Raw genomic sequence first — 14,925 nt, 5'->3', positions numbered from 1 at the left:
CCCAGCCTGCAGCCACCTGGGTGTGGGGAACCAAGGGCTAGCGAACCAGGCGGGCAGGGGCGGAACTTGCGGGGACTGCGGGTAGGAGGAGGAACTACAGAGCTGTCACCAATCAGAGCCCAGCTTTGTTTTCTCTTGCCGACCAATGAGGGAGTTCTGCTGGAGGGGCTGTCTTCAAGTATGAGACGCCTACCGCCTTCGCAGCCTATCAGCAGGCCCCTCTTACCCTGCGGGCGGTGCGGCTCCGCCCCGCCCCTCCAGCGTCGGCCCCGCCCCCCCGAGGGTGGGGGCCGTGTTGGTTACTAGCAGGGCTGGAGGCGGGGGCCGGGCTCCCACTGGGCTCGTGCGTTCTGCGCCCGCCGCGGCGGTGCAGAGCCCGCTGGCTCCCGATTGTCCTCTGCGGCGGTGGCGGTCGCTGTCTCCTTGCCTCGGGGCCCGGGGCTGCAGGGGCCAGAGCGAGTGCGCCTCCTGCTCGCCGACCGCGGCTGCCCAGAGCAGGTAATGGGGCGCCGCTGGGGAGCGCCTGTCTGAGCCCCGGGCTAGGTGCGGGCGGTGGGTTCGGCCCCCGAAGCTGCTCCCAGAGCCGGCGACCGGGCCGAGCGGGGCCCCGGTCCTCCGGAGCCTCCTGCCGGCCTTTAGGCGCCTCAGCCCGGGAGCCCGCGGCGGGCACCTTGCGGGGAGGTGGGGGCGGGGCCGGGGCAGGGGCGGGGCCGCCTCGGGCGGGACCCTGAGGACCTCTGGAGACCCCTGGTGACTCGCGGGACTCCGGGCTGGGGCGGCGACGGGGCCGACCCAGGGCGGGGAGGAGCGGCAGGTGGAGGGAGAACTGCGGAGTTGAGTCAGAGTCCGGCTCCTCGGGGAAAAGAACCTACTGAAAGGGAGCGATAAGCTGGCTGGCTTCTTTTTTTTCTTCCCCTAAGCCAGAAAGGCGTCTTCACTTGGATCGTGTTAATTACATGTTTTCTGAGAACAGGCGTTTGGCCGTGTAATGCTGTCTACACGATAGCATTATTTATTTACTTATTTACTATTTAAAAAATTAAAAGCAGCCTTTAGCGTGAATCTGTGTGGGGGCTTTTGCTGAAGTGACAGGTAGACCCAGCCGAGTAACTCACCTTTGTCTGGGCTGAAGTGGGGAGCGGGGAAGTAGGAATGAGGGGGAGGAGTGTTCGTGAGGAATGCCTGTGCAGGTTTGAAAGGATTGTGGGGGTGGGACCACTGTTAATGTCACTGTGCCATGGGTGGGAGTAGAATTGTGATTTTTTTTTCTTTTTCTAATTTTTAAAAACAATATTCACATTAAAAAAGGGGGGGGGCTTTCCAAAAACAGTCTCTGAACTCGAGGCTTTGGGGATGCACCTGCTAGTCAGGCAGTAATAGTTTGCAGGTAAATCCTGGGCTATTAATTACGTGATTTGATTTACTTATAAAGAAGTATCTTGAATTGTTGCTACCTTTCCTTTGACGTGCTCAGTATATTGCTTGTTTACAAGTGAATTGATGAAGGTCACTGAGTTTTAGCGGTAATGTCACAGCGATGGCCCTTCGAGAGTTTTCTATGCTCAGGTTCACTCAGGTTTTACAAAAACAGTATTTCCACCTAATTGTGAAGCTCTTAGCACTGTATCAATTATACAGTATGCCATCCTCCTACTCTTCTGAGGCAGGCTGTGCGTAGCATGTCCATTTTACAGGTATGTCAACTGAAAGCCCTGGAGATGAAAGGAATCCTGCCTCAGTTTACTCCTACTTTATTTTATACCTGTAATGGATGTAATCCAAAATCTGGGTAAGATTCCTGCCATCAAGGCAGCTTCTGCATACCAATTCGATCCTGTGTACACAGGTCAGAGGTGGAGATGGTTATTTTCAAGTAAAGGAGTATTGTCTCTGAGGTTTTTCTTTCCATCCAGGTTGCTAAGCTAGTTTGAATTTCAGGTGAAAGGTAATTTTCCACATAGGCAAAACAAACAAAAGTTAGTAGTGCTGTGTGAAAATCTCTATTTTAAATTTTGGGAAGCTTTCCAAATTAGAGAACCTTATTCATGTTTGCATCTCTAGCTCAGCATCGAATTTCGGTACCGTTTTTTGAATTGAATAGAAATAATTGATATGCAGAAGGAAAATACTAATGAAGTGAAGTGCATTTTGATCATGACTTATGACTTTGTTTTGGGAAGTGTTTACTGTACATTTATAGATGGGTTGAAAATTAATTTCTTGATTAGAATACCTCGACTAAAGGAGTTTGGGCTTTAGTGTGGGACAGGCTGAAATGGGTAGTTGGAAGTAATCTCTTGCATGATGTTAAGGCTTAGGGAATTCTAGAGAATTGTTAGGTTATGTTAAATTTACTAGTTATCAGGAACATGAAAATGTCTTACGGATTACTGAAGGGAACTCTTTTTTTTTTTTTTTTTGAGGTAGAGTCTCACTCTGTTGTCCAGGCTGGAGTGCAGTGGCTCATTGTGATCTCTGTCTCCTAGGTTCAAGCGATTCTCCTGCCTCGCCTCCCAAGTAGCTGGGACTACAGGTGCATGCCACCACGCCCAGCTATTTTTTTTTTTTCCTGTATTTTTGTAGAGGTGGGTTTCGCCGTGTTGGCCAGGCCGGTCTCAAACTCCTGACCTCAAGTGATCTGCCTGCCTTGGCCTCCCAAAGTGCTGGGATTACAGGCGTGAGCCACTGCACCCGGCCTGAATGTAACTGTTCTAATCATGAAGTTATCTATTGTTTTGTGGCTAATACCTCTGTTTCATATGTACATTTTAGCATATTCATGTAACATATAAGGCAACTCTTACACAAGGCTGTCACTCTAGCCCTGCATTTATTTACTGATTTATGTTTTAGTGGCTTTATTTAACTTTTACTCTCCTGTCAAAATTTCTGGCACCCAAGCAAAAATTTCCATAAAGGAACTTTTATCATCTGTTGATTATACAGAAAATGAATCATTTATTCTCATAAGCCCAGCCCTCTTGCAGTGTGGGACACTGGAAAGATATTTTGGCTGTTTGTAAAGTATTTGCCTGTATTCTTACCTGAAGGTTTGACTCCTCCCACTCCCCCAGTGGTTTTCAGAGTTTCTGTGACTTTTTTCTTTTTTTAAATTAATTACGACACTACCTGACTTCCACTAGATGGTGCACTGGGGGCTGCTTATTGGAGTTTTCAAACAGATTTTTGTTTTTCCTTGTTATAAACATTTCACTGAAAAAGATATAAAGGTACTGCAACTATTTCTCTCCTAATTACAATACAGACAGAGTTGTAATGAATGACTTAAGTCTTGAGTTTTATTAGATGGGATCCGTTCAGAAGGAAAGGGTATTCCTTCACTTTGAATTAAAAGTGAAGGAATTTGTTAGTCAGGCTTGCTCTCTGAAGATACTGTGTTTTTTACAAACTGAAGGTTCGTTGGCACCCCTGCAAGTCTATTGGTGCTATTTTCCCAATAGGTATGTTCATTTTATGTGTCTCTGTCGTATCTTGGTAATTCTTACAATATTGCAAACCTTTTCATTGGTATTCTATCTGTTATGGTGATCTTTGGTCAGTGATCTTTGATGTTACGATTCTAGTTGTTTTGGGGCTCCATGAACCACACCTGTATAATATGGTGAACTTAATTAATAAATGTTGCCTATGTTCTGATATCTCCACCAACTGGCCATTCCCCATCTCTCTTCCTCACTCCAGGCCTCCCTATTCCCTGAGACACAACAATATTTTTTTTTTTTTTTTTTGAGACGGAGTCTCGCTGTGTCGCCCACGCTGGAGTGCAGTGGCGCGATCTCTGCTCACTGCAAGCTCCACCTCCCGGGTTTACGCCATTCTCCCGCCTCAGCCTCCAAGTAGCTGGGACTACAGGTGCCCTCCACCTCGCCCGGCTAGTTTTTTTTTGTATTTTTAGTAAAGACGGGGTTTCACCATGTTAGCCAGGATGGTCTCGATCTTCTGACCTCGTGATCCACCCGCCTCGGCCTCCCAAAGTGCTGGGATTACAGGCTTGAGCCACCGCGCCCGGCCGACACAACAATATTGAAATGAGGCCAATTAATAACTCTATGTTGGCATCTAAGTATTCAAATGACTGGAGAGTCGCATGTCTCCCACTTTAAATCAGAAAGCTAGAAATGAGTGAGCTTAGTGAGGAGGTCATGACAAAAGCCAAGACAGGCCAACATCTAGGCCTCTTGCACCAAACAACCGAGCTCTGAATGCAAAGGAAAGGTTCTTGAAAGAAATGAAAAGTGCTACTCCACTGAACACCCCAATGATAAGAAAGTGAAACAGCTTTATTGCTGATACAGAGAAGGTTTTAGTGGTCTGGGTAGAAGATGAAACCAGCCACAGCATTCCCTTAAGCCAGCAGAGCAAAACCCTAACTCTTCAATTCGCTGGAGGCTGAGAGAGGTAAGGAAGTTGCAGAAGAAAAGTTGGAAGCTAGAAGAGGTTGGTTTACAAGGTTTAAGGAAGGAAGCTGCTTCCCTAACATAAAAGTGCAAGGTGAAGCAGCAAATGCTGATATAGAAGCTATAGCAAGTTATCCAGAATATCTAGCTAAGATCATTGATGAAGGTGGCTACACTGAACAACACATTTTCAGTGTAGACGAAACAGCCTTATATTGGAAGAAGATGTCATCTTGGACTTTCTTAGCTAGAGGGAAGTCAATGCCTTGTCTCAAAGGCCAGGCTGACTCTTTTGTTTGGAGCTAGTGCAGCCGGTGACTTTAAGTTGAAGCCAGTGCTCATTTACCATTCCAAAAATCGTTAAGCGTTATGCAAAATCTACTCTGCCTGTGCTCTATAAATGGAATGACAAAGCCTGGATGACAGTACATCTGTTTACAGCATGGTTTACTGAATATGTTAAGCTCACTGTTGAGACCCACTGCTCAGAAAAAAAGGTACCATTGAATAGTGCTGTTCATTGACAATGCACCTGGTCACCCAAGAGCTCTGATGGAGATGTACAAGGAAATTAATGTTTTCATACCTGCTAACACAACACCCACTCTGTACCCATGGATCTAGGAGTCATTTCAACTTTCAAGACTTATTATTTAAGAAGCACATCTTATAAAGCTATAGCTGCCATAGATAGTGATTCTTCTGATGGATCTTGGTTAAGTAAATTGAAAACCTGGAAAGGAGTCACAGTTCTGGATGCCATTAAGGGCATTTGTGATTCAAAGGTGGAGGTCAAAATATCAACATTAACAGGAGTTTAGAAGAAGTTGATTCCAGCCCTCATGGATGACTTTGAGGGGTTCAAGACTTCAGTGGAAGAAGTACCTGCAGATGTGGTGGAAATAGTAAGAGAACTAGAATTAGAAGTGAACCCTGAAAATGTGACTGAATTGCTGCAATCTCATTATCGAACTTGAATGGATGAAGAGTTGCTTCTTCTGAATGAGCAAAGAAAGTGGTTTCTTGAGAGGGAATATGTTCTTGGTGAAGATGCTGTGAACATTGTTGAAATGACAATGAAGGATTTAGAATATTCTATAAACTTAGTTAATTAAGCAGTGGCAGGGTATGATAGGTTTGACTTCAATTGTGAATGAGGTTCTACTGTGGGTAAAATGCTACCAAAAGAGAAATCTTTTGTGAAAGGCAGAGTCAGTCAATGTGGCAAACTTCATTTTTTTTTTTTTTTTTGAGACGGAGACTTGCTCTGTTGCCCAGGCTGGAGTGCAATGGTGTGATCTTGGCTCACTGCAACGTCTGCCTCCCAGGTTTAAGAGATTCTCCTGTCGCAGCCTCCCGAGTAGTTGGGATTACAGGTGCACACCACCACGCCTGGCTAATTTTTTGTATTTTAGTAGAGACGGGGTTTCACTGTGTTGACTAGGCTGGTCTTGAACGCCTGAGCTCAGGCAATCCACCCGCCTCGGCCTCCCAAAGTGCTAGGATTACAGGCGTGAGCCACAGTGCCTGGCCTCATTGTTTTCTTATTTTAAGAAATTGCCACAGCCATCCCTTCTTTCAGTAGCCAGCACCTTGTTAAGTCAGCAGCCATCAACATCAAGGCAAAACGGTCCACTGGCAAAAAGATTTCGACTCCCTGAAGGCTTGGATGATCACTAGCATTTAAAAAAAATAATAAAGCACTTTAAAATTAAGACCTAATGCTATTGCCAGCATAATAGACTATGGTGTATGGTAAATATAACTTCTGTATGCACTTGGAAAGCAGAAAAGTTTTTGTTGCTCGCCTTATTGCAGTGTAAGTTTTACTAAGGTGGTCTGGAATGGAACACGTGATGTCTTCGAGGTATCCCTATGATTTCAGAAATAACCTCTCCTATTGAACCCTCTGATTCTCCCTGTGTTCAGAAACCCAGACCAAAGTGTAGATGTATTGGTCTTTATTTATGAGTAGTTGAGTAGTTTTTAATGGCTTGTGTTTTGTTTAAATTTTATGTAAACTGGGACTTAGCTCTTTGAGCAGTCTTATGCTTTGCTCTCTTAGATTACTGATTCTTTAAAAGAAGTAGTAAAATGCATATGTGTGGCAAGATTATTTGCTACCTACTATGAACAGATGCTTAAGTAAAAAAACAAAAAACAAACAAAAAACCAAGATGTTTTCCCAGGCATATAAATGTTTTTTTTTCTTGAAGAGGCATTTAGTCTTCCTATTTAGTAGAACATTATCAGCTTGCTTTACTTATGAAAGAGAGGAGACCATTCTTTTCTCTCTGAAGATAGGAGCTATTTATCAGGCTCATTTATTACTGATTGGGTTGCTTGTTACTGACGGTTAGAGAAGGGAGATGAAAATACATAGCGGTTGCAATACCCATTTTGGGTATAGAAATGGCAATGTTAGTGGAGATTAAAGACTAACTGGTACGATTGCATTTTGCAAGATGTTTTGAAGACAGCTTTGGACTTCGATAGGAATCTGAGAAAGTCTTTCAGTGGTTGGGGTGTGTGTATGTTTATTTCAGTTGCACTGAACTGTGGATGGGGAGGAGAGCAATGGTAATTTGTTTCTTACCAGAACACTGCTAGTTCTCAGGGGATTTGATGGAGATTTGGGAGAGAGAAAATAAATAGGATTCAGCCCTTCTAGGAAGGTCGTTCTTGGCAGTGCCTTCAGCCCTTAGGAGAATGTGGGCATGGAAAAGGTGGGTGGTTGTAAGTAGCCAGGAAGATTAAAAGGCTGATTCCTAGAGCTCTCTTCACCTTTGATGACCTTAATCAGGTCATTAAGCATTTTAAGACAGATTTATAGCTCTCCGGTGGTCCAAGCTTGGACTGAGTACTCCTTAGTCTTCAATTTTATGTTTTAAATTTTTGGAATAAGTAGAAACCTGAAATTTATAAAATTACTGACTTGAGCATGCAAGTGAATCGCTTCATGGAGTTATTTGGCTTATGGTAGATTTCAGAGTATGGTAGGTGCTTGAATATACTTATTTCTCATACTCTTTCTTCCATCCGTTTAACAACAAAAAAAGGCCTTATTAGAAATAGGCAAACTTGAATACACATAGAGCTGTACGGCTCAAACTGAGTACTTGAGTTGGGGAGAAAAGACTCCTGTTCCAGGTACAGCTTTGAAAAGAGAAGGGTCAGGTAGGATGCCGTACACGGCAGGTGTATGCAGGGACAGGGATAAAGTGAACCCCTTTTGCTGTGAATATTATCAGAAGGTCTGATGTGTAATTAGACATCCCTTAGCTTCACTCCTGATAAAAACACACTCTTGGACAGTTTCTCTGTATGTGCACTTAAAGCAGTTTGAATCTTGTTAATCAAATATTTCTCGGGGTTGTAACTTCTTTTTTGGCATTGGGAAGGCTGTTGAAGTCATGTAAAAATTTGGAGTTGAGCCTGGGATCAGAATTTGGAGTTATGGCCCAAGATTTATCAAGCTTCTGCTATATTCAAGATGTTGTTTTTTCTCTTCCTATTATGGCTTCCGATTACTTCTGAAGAGTGAGTTCAGACCTCTGTGCTGTAACGCTCATCAGAGTATCCTTTTTGTATGTAGTCTAATCAGGATAGAGAATAGGCATTTTATCAAGTTTGGGAGAAAGAAGTTGAGTAGTGAGGAAATGAATTAACACTATTTTGATTTCTTCATAGTCATTTAAAATCAGATACAAATTTTATATTTCAGAAGTTTCAAAATGGTAGTAATTTCACCTCTCGCATTAAGCTCAGTATGAAAAATTTCTACCAGTGGTTCTCAAACTTTGGCATACCTTGGGATCACATGGAGGGCTTATCAGACCTTAGGTAGCTGCCTTCCAGCCCCAGAATTTCTAATCAGTAGGTCTGGGAGGGGGGATCCTGGCAATTTGCATTTCTAATAAATTCTAAGGCCATGTGCTATAGCCACTGCAGGGGCCAGCCACTCTAGGGGGAAACGTTAAGTGTAGTGGTTAACACTTTGAAAGAGTTAAGTTTGAATCCCTGCTTTGCTGCTTACTAGTACTTTGACTTTATTTATTTATTTATTTTTTTGAGACAGAGTTTCACTCTTTTTGCCCAGGCTGGAGTGCAATGGCGCGATCTTGGCTCACCGCAACCTCCGCCTCCTGGGTTCAAGCGATTCTCCTGCCTCAGCCTCCCGAGTAGCTGGGATCACAGGCATGTGCCACCACCCCGGCTAATTTTGTATTTTTAGTAGAGACGGGGTTTCTCCATGTTGGTCAGGCTGGTCTTGAACTCCCGACCTCAGGTGATCCACCTGCCTCGGCCTCCCAAAGTGCTGGGATTACAAGCGTGAGCCACCGCGCCTGGCCGTACTTTGACTTTAGGCAAGTCTCTTAACCTCTGTTATTCCATCTCTAAAGTGGAAATAATATAGTATTTTGTTGTGAATATAAGTGAGCTCCAATGTGCAGAAGCTCAGGGAACAGGGCCTTGCAGATTGCAAGCATGCAATAAATGTTTTCTTTTATCCATAAAAAAAAGTACATATATAAAATAGATAGAATCCTGCATTTTATACAATTGAAGCAAAGACAGAAAATTTAATACTTAATTTCATTTCCTGGCACAGTGCTGGGGAAAAAATATGAGTAGTCAATTACTTTTTAAGGAGTGACGGAAAAGTTTGTGGATCCTAGTAATTTTCCAGAAACTTTTTTTTTTTTTTTTTTTTTTACAGACATAGAACGTTCGTATTGATACTGTCTCCTCCCCCTTCCCCTTCAAAAAGTTTGGTTTCTTTAATCACGGGATGTTGGACTCTCACAATAATCCTTATAGTTTACATTTTATATAACAGGCATTTTAAAGGTTGCTTCTGGGAGCTGAATGACAGAAAGTACCTGAAAGTCATCTTTAGAACACACTGTCACCTGTACTATGACAACTTTGTATTTGATGACCTTGAACGCAGTTCTTTTTGAGACGGAGTCTTGCTCTGTCCCCCAGGCTGGAGTGCAGTGGCGCGATCTCAGCTCCCTGCAAGCTCCGCCTCCCGGGTTCACGCCGTTCTCCTGCCTCAGCCTCCCGAGTAGCTGGGACTACAGGCGCCCGGCTAATTTTTTTTTGTATTTTCAGTAGAGACTGGATTTCACCGTGTTAGCCAGGATGGTCTGGATCTCCTGACCTCGTGATCCGCCCGCCTCAGCCTCCCAAAGTGCTGGGATTACAGGTGTGAGCCACCATGCCTGGCCCTTGAACGCAGTTCTTTGGGATCTCTTTTCTCGGCTTGCGGAATGCCTGGTTTATTTTCTTTTTGCAGACCTGCGGGAGCTCACCTCTGGCGATCCTTTCATTAGTGAAACCCTCTTTCCATTACTCTCTGTCACTGTCACTGTCTTAGTTCTGTTGTAGCTGTTATCACACTCTTATCATCATCTTATTTGTGTACTTTTTATTGTTTCCTTCACTAGGACGTAACCCCTATGAGGGTTAGGGCTCGATCTTTGCTGCTGGGTCCCTAGGATGGGATGCAGTTCCTGGTATATAGAGACTGAACACCTGCTGATTGGGTGAAGGGGCCTATGATGAGGAGCTGCCCCGCTCCGCTCCCTCCCCAGCTCAGGGGCTCACACTGGAGTTAGCGCTCACTTCATGGCACACCGTCATGATTGGTCCATGTAGAGTCTCCCACCTTATTTTATTCTATCTTTCCCCTTCATCACCTATGCCCACTTGTGTTCTTCTTGCCCCCAGGGGACCCTCTCTCTGGCATGTGCATAATTCCCTTAGGTATGGCCAGATTGTTACCTCGTTGACGCTTTCACCAGCTGTTGCTCCCCGCATTCTTGCTAGCATGTGGCGTTTTCTGACCTTATAATTTTTTACAATCTGATGCAACAGATGGAGCAATCCAGCACAAAATGATATGTTATTGCTCTTACTTACAATTATCTGATTACTAATGCGGTGGAGTATCCTATACTCATTTACTAAATAACCTAGTTGTTTATGATGCTACCTATATCATATATCAAGGTCCACCCACTCGTATATATGCAGACGCAGACACAGACACAGACACACACACACTCTCTATTTTCTCTCTTACCTTTTTAGGCTCCCTGCTCTGTTCTGATCAATTTGTCTGTTTCTGTTCTAATTTCACAGTGGATTTAGCTTTTATTTTTATTGCTACAACTTATTTATATATTTTGATATCTAGAAGAATGAGTCCCTCCTGTGTTATTTTAAAAACATGTTTAACCTGGTGGTTTTCATCGATGGCTTTATATTAGAATTTGCTAGGTAGCTTTAAAAAAAAAAATCCCATTGACCACAGATGAACTGAATTGTAATCTGTAGAGAGTAGAGTCCAGCAATTGTATTTTTAAAAATCTCCTCCGGTGACACTGATCTATATCCCGAGTGGAAACTACTTATCAGTGGTGTTTATGTTTTATTCAGTGGAGGTCAAATTTTTTTTTTTTTTCCGTAATGATCTCGTCTTCTTTGTTACAGTAATTCCTAGTTACTTCAGCTTTTGTTTCTACTGTGAATGCCGTTTTTTCTTCTGTTGTATTTTCTATTGTTTATTTCCCCTGGTGTAGGGGAATTCTACATACATAGACAACTATGTATCACTGAACAGGGATATATTCTGAGAAATGTATCATTAGGTGATTTCGTCATTGTGTGAACATCGCAGGCTGCACTTACACAAATGTGGATAACATAGCCTACTACACACCTAGGCTATATGGTATAGCCCATTGTTCCTAGGCTGCAAACCTGTGCAGCTGGTTACTGTCCTGAATACTGTAGGCAACTGGAACATAATGGTATTTGTCTATCTAAACATCTGTAAACATAGAAAAGGTACAGTAAAAATATGGTAAAAAAGATTAAACATGGTCCACCTGCATAGGACACTTCGCATGTGTCTGGACTGGAAGTTGCTCTGGGTGAGTCAGTGAGTGGGTGGTGAGTGAATGTGAAGGCCTAGGGCATGACTGTACACTCACTACTGTAGACGTTATAAACACCATGGCTAGGCTACACTACGTTCATTTAAAAAGTATTTTTTCTTCAATAATAAACAAAGCTTAGCTTAACTTTTTGTTTTATAAACGTATAAATGGTTTTTAACTTTTGACTCTTGTAACAACACAGCTTCAAACACAAGCACATTCTATAGCGGTACAAAAATATTTTCTTTTATTAAAAAAGTTTTTTTATATATAAAACTAAGACACAAACACACACTTTAGCCTAGGCCTACACAGGGTCAGGATCATCAGTATTACTTCCCTTCCCCTTCCCCTTCTCCTTCCCCTTCCCCTTCCCCATCCCCTTCCCCTTCCCCTTTCCCTTTCCCTTTCCCTTTCCCTTTCCCTTTCCCTTTCCCTTTCCCTGACAGTGTCTCTCTCTCTCTCTGTGGACCAGGCTGGAGTGCAGTGGCGTGATCTTTGGCTCACTACAGCCTCTGCCCCACTGTGTTCAAGGGATTCTCGTGCCTCAGACTCCCAGGTAGCTGAGATTACAGGCATGTGCTACCACACCTGGCTAATTTTTGTATTTTTAATATAGACGGAGTTTCACCATGTTGTCCAGGCTAGTGTTGAACTCCTGGCCTCAAGTGATCCACCTGCCTCAGCCTCCTAAAGTACTGGGATTACAGGCATGAACCAACGCGCCCAGCCAATATCAGTCTTAATCCCTAGTTAATGTTTCTAGCTGTCACCCTATCCAAAGGAGCTACTTTTCCTGGTCTTGCAGCATCAGTGGTTATAGCAGTTGCTGTATTTTGCGTTACCTGGGAGTCCATTTTTCTCTACGTTATTGCATGTTTAACATTTGCTAGTCTATGTTAATAGATGTTCACTAGATTTATATATGTAGCTGTTCATGATAATATTCTAATATCCTGAAAAATTAGAAACAACCTAAACTGTGCAGCAGTAGGCATTTATTCTTCTTCTCCATGGAAATTGTTAGTACATGGTGGCAAAAGTTTACAAAATCACGTCATTAGGATAATCCTAATTTTGTAACAAGAGAATAAGTTAATTTTCATGTACAACTCTAAATTGTCCATGTACTATTAATTCATATCTGTATGAGTGTGAATATTCAAATAAAAACAGTTCAGTTAATATCAGTTGTGGGCATTAAGATTCTAGGTGAGTTACTTCTTTAATGTGTTAGTCTGTTTTCCTAAAATCCTTTTTTTTAAATAAGAAAACTGACTGAGGCCGGGCGTGGTGGCTCATGCCTGTAATCCCAGCACTTTGGGAGGCCGAGGTGGGTGAATCACCTGAGGTCAGGAGTTCGAGACCAGCCTGACCAATGTGATGAAACCCTATCTCTACTAAAAATACAAAAATTAGCTGGTCGTGATGGCATGCGCCTATAATCCCAGCTATTCGGGAGGCTGAGACAGGAGAATCGCTTGAACGCGGGAGGCAGAGGTTTCAGTGAGTCGAGATCGCACCATTGCACTCCAGCCAGGGCAACAAAAGTGAAACTCTGTCTCAAAAAACAAAACAAAACAAAACAAAAACTGATTAAAAATGACTGTATAATAAGCTGGGGTGGGGAGGTGGGGCAGTTGCAGATGAAGTAAGACGGGCCATAAATTGAAGGTAGGTAAGAAGTTCAGGAAGGTTCCTTGTAGTATTGTACTCTTTCCTCCAGTTTAGTATATGCTGGAAATACTCCCTATGTTTAAAAAAAAAAGCAAAGTAAAAAGACTGTAATTTGTGATTGGGGCCACTTAGTAAAGGATATAGGGCGTCAATACAAGGCAGACTTTTATTTTGTTATTGCTCCATGAGAAACTAATAGAAGATCTTTATGTACCATATCTATCAATAGTAGCATAATAGCATTAGAAATCAATGGTTTGGTCAGTCTTGGTGGTGTACGCCTGTAATCCCAACACTTTGGGAGGCCGAGGCAGATGGATGGCCTGAGCTCAGGAGTTCGAGACCAACCTGGGCAACATAGTGAAACCCCATCTCTACAAAAAATACAAAAATTAACTGGGTGTGGTGGCACATGCCTGTGGTCCCAGCTACTTGGGTGGCTAAGATGGGAGCATTGCCTGAGCCAGGGAGGTGGAGGTTGCAGTGAGCTGACATTGTGCCACTACACTCCAGCCTGGGTGACAGTGTGAGACTCTGTCTCAAAGTAGGGGGGAACAAATCAATGTTTCGGCCTTTGTAGGAGGAAGCAAATCATTATTTGTCATGTGGCTTACTGTAGTGACTTCCCTGCTCTTGCCCCTGCCCCTAAAACCTTTTCTCCATTTCTCCACCCAAAGCCCAGGATGGGTTCAGGTGGATGCTGTCGCTCAATTGCTCAGAACCTTGCCGTTTCACTCAGATCTAAGGGCAAAGTCTCCATAGGGGCTCACTCACCGTAGACACTGTGTTTGTGAGCTCTTGGCTACACATCTCTTAAGCACAGAAAAAAATGTTTGAGAGCTGAGACTACACTTCTGGCCCCAGTTCTTAAGGTTTATGTGACTTTTGTGGTAAGTCTGGTACTGAAGAGTTTACCAGTCTGTTAAAAAGGCAGAGATTTCTGTTGGTTGGGATGGCTGTTTTTGATATTTCTTGAGTTAACCAGAGGAAACAGTTCACCTCAGCTTCCTTAATCTACCAGTCTGCTAGTCTGGACTGATATGGTTAGCTTTTTTCTTTTTCTTTTTTTTGAGATGGAGTCTGGCTCTGTTGCCCAGGCTGGAGTACAGTGGCATGGTCTTGGCTCACTGCAACCTCCGCCTCCTGGGTTCAAGCGATTCTCCTGCCTCAGCCACCTGAGTAGCTGGGACTACAAGTGCATGTCACCATACTTGGCTAATTTTTTTGTATTTTTAGTAGAGACAAGGTTTCACCATGTTGGCCAGGCTGGTCTTGAACTCCTGACCTCAAATGATCTGCCCACCTCGGCCTCCCAAAGTGCTGGGATTACAGATGTGAGCCACCATGCCTGGCCTGGTTAGCTATTTTTGAGACCAAAATCTCAAGAATGAGGTACGTGCTGAGCTAGGAAGGAAAAAGTGCTGCTGACTTCCCCAACCCGAGGTCTTCTAACCTCACCCCCGAGCCTAATACAAAATATTCTACTCATAAGGCCCTTTCTCAGGATGGCTGTGGCTGGTGGTTCTTGGTGCTCTAGGCCTGACATTGGGCTCTACTGAGCTTCCAACTTTTAGTGTTTGTTCAAACAGGAATTCAAAGAATAAGGTAATTCCTGAAAGCTCACTTGAACAAGCACAGCCTTGACCTCAGCTCCATATTCTTGGAGCTGCAGTTTTCAGACTTGTTTCAATATCGCTTCATGCTCTTAACAGTTATTAAGGACCTCAAAGACTGATCACACCACTGCACTCCAGCTTGAGTGACAGAGTGAAACCCTGTGTCATAAAAACCAAAAATCAAAACATAATATCCTTTTTGTATATAAACACAAATAACACTTCCGTATGAAAAATACCTTTACAAAGAGAGTTTAGGGAAAG

The 14,925-nt window shown here is 43.4% G+C and overlaps 1 protein-coding gene across 11 annotated transcripts in view; it reads left to right on the top strand.

Annotated features, from left to right (window-relative positions):
- The first annotated feature begins 337 nt into the window (after nucleotides 1–337).
- The window catches only part of MPP7 (MAGUK p55 scaffold protein 7), a 252,467-nt gene continuing 237,879 nt past the window's right edge, over nucleotides 338–14,925 (top strand). For all 11 annotated transcript variants that reach the window (XM_065520448.1, XM_065520447.1, XM_074000707.1 and 8 more), the window contains exon 1: nucleotides 338–498. The gene's annotated coding sequence lies outside the window, so the exon portion shown is untranslated. The remainder of the gene's footprint in view (nucleotides 499–14,925) is intronic.

This window comes from Macaca fascicularis, chromosome 9 (genome assembly GCF_037993035.2).
Source record: "Macaca fascicularis isolate 582-1 chromosome 9, T2T-MFA8v1.1".
Classification (NCBI taxonomy): domain Eukaryota; kingdom Metazoa; phylum Chordata; class Mammalia; order Primates; family Cercopithecidae; genus Macaca; species Macaca fascicularis.
This window is presented reverse-complemented; position numbering and strand designations above follow the sequence as displayed.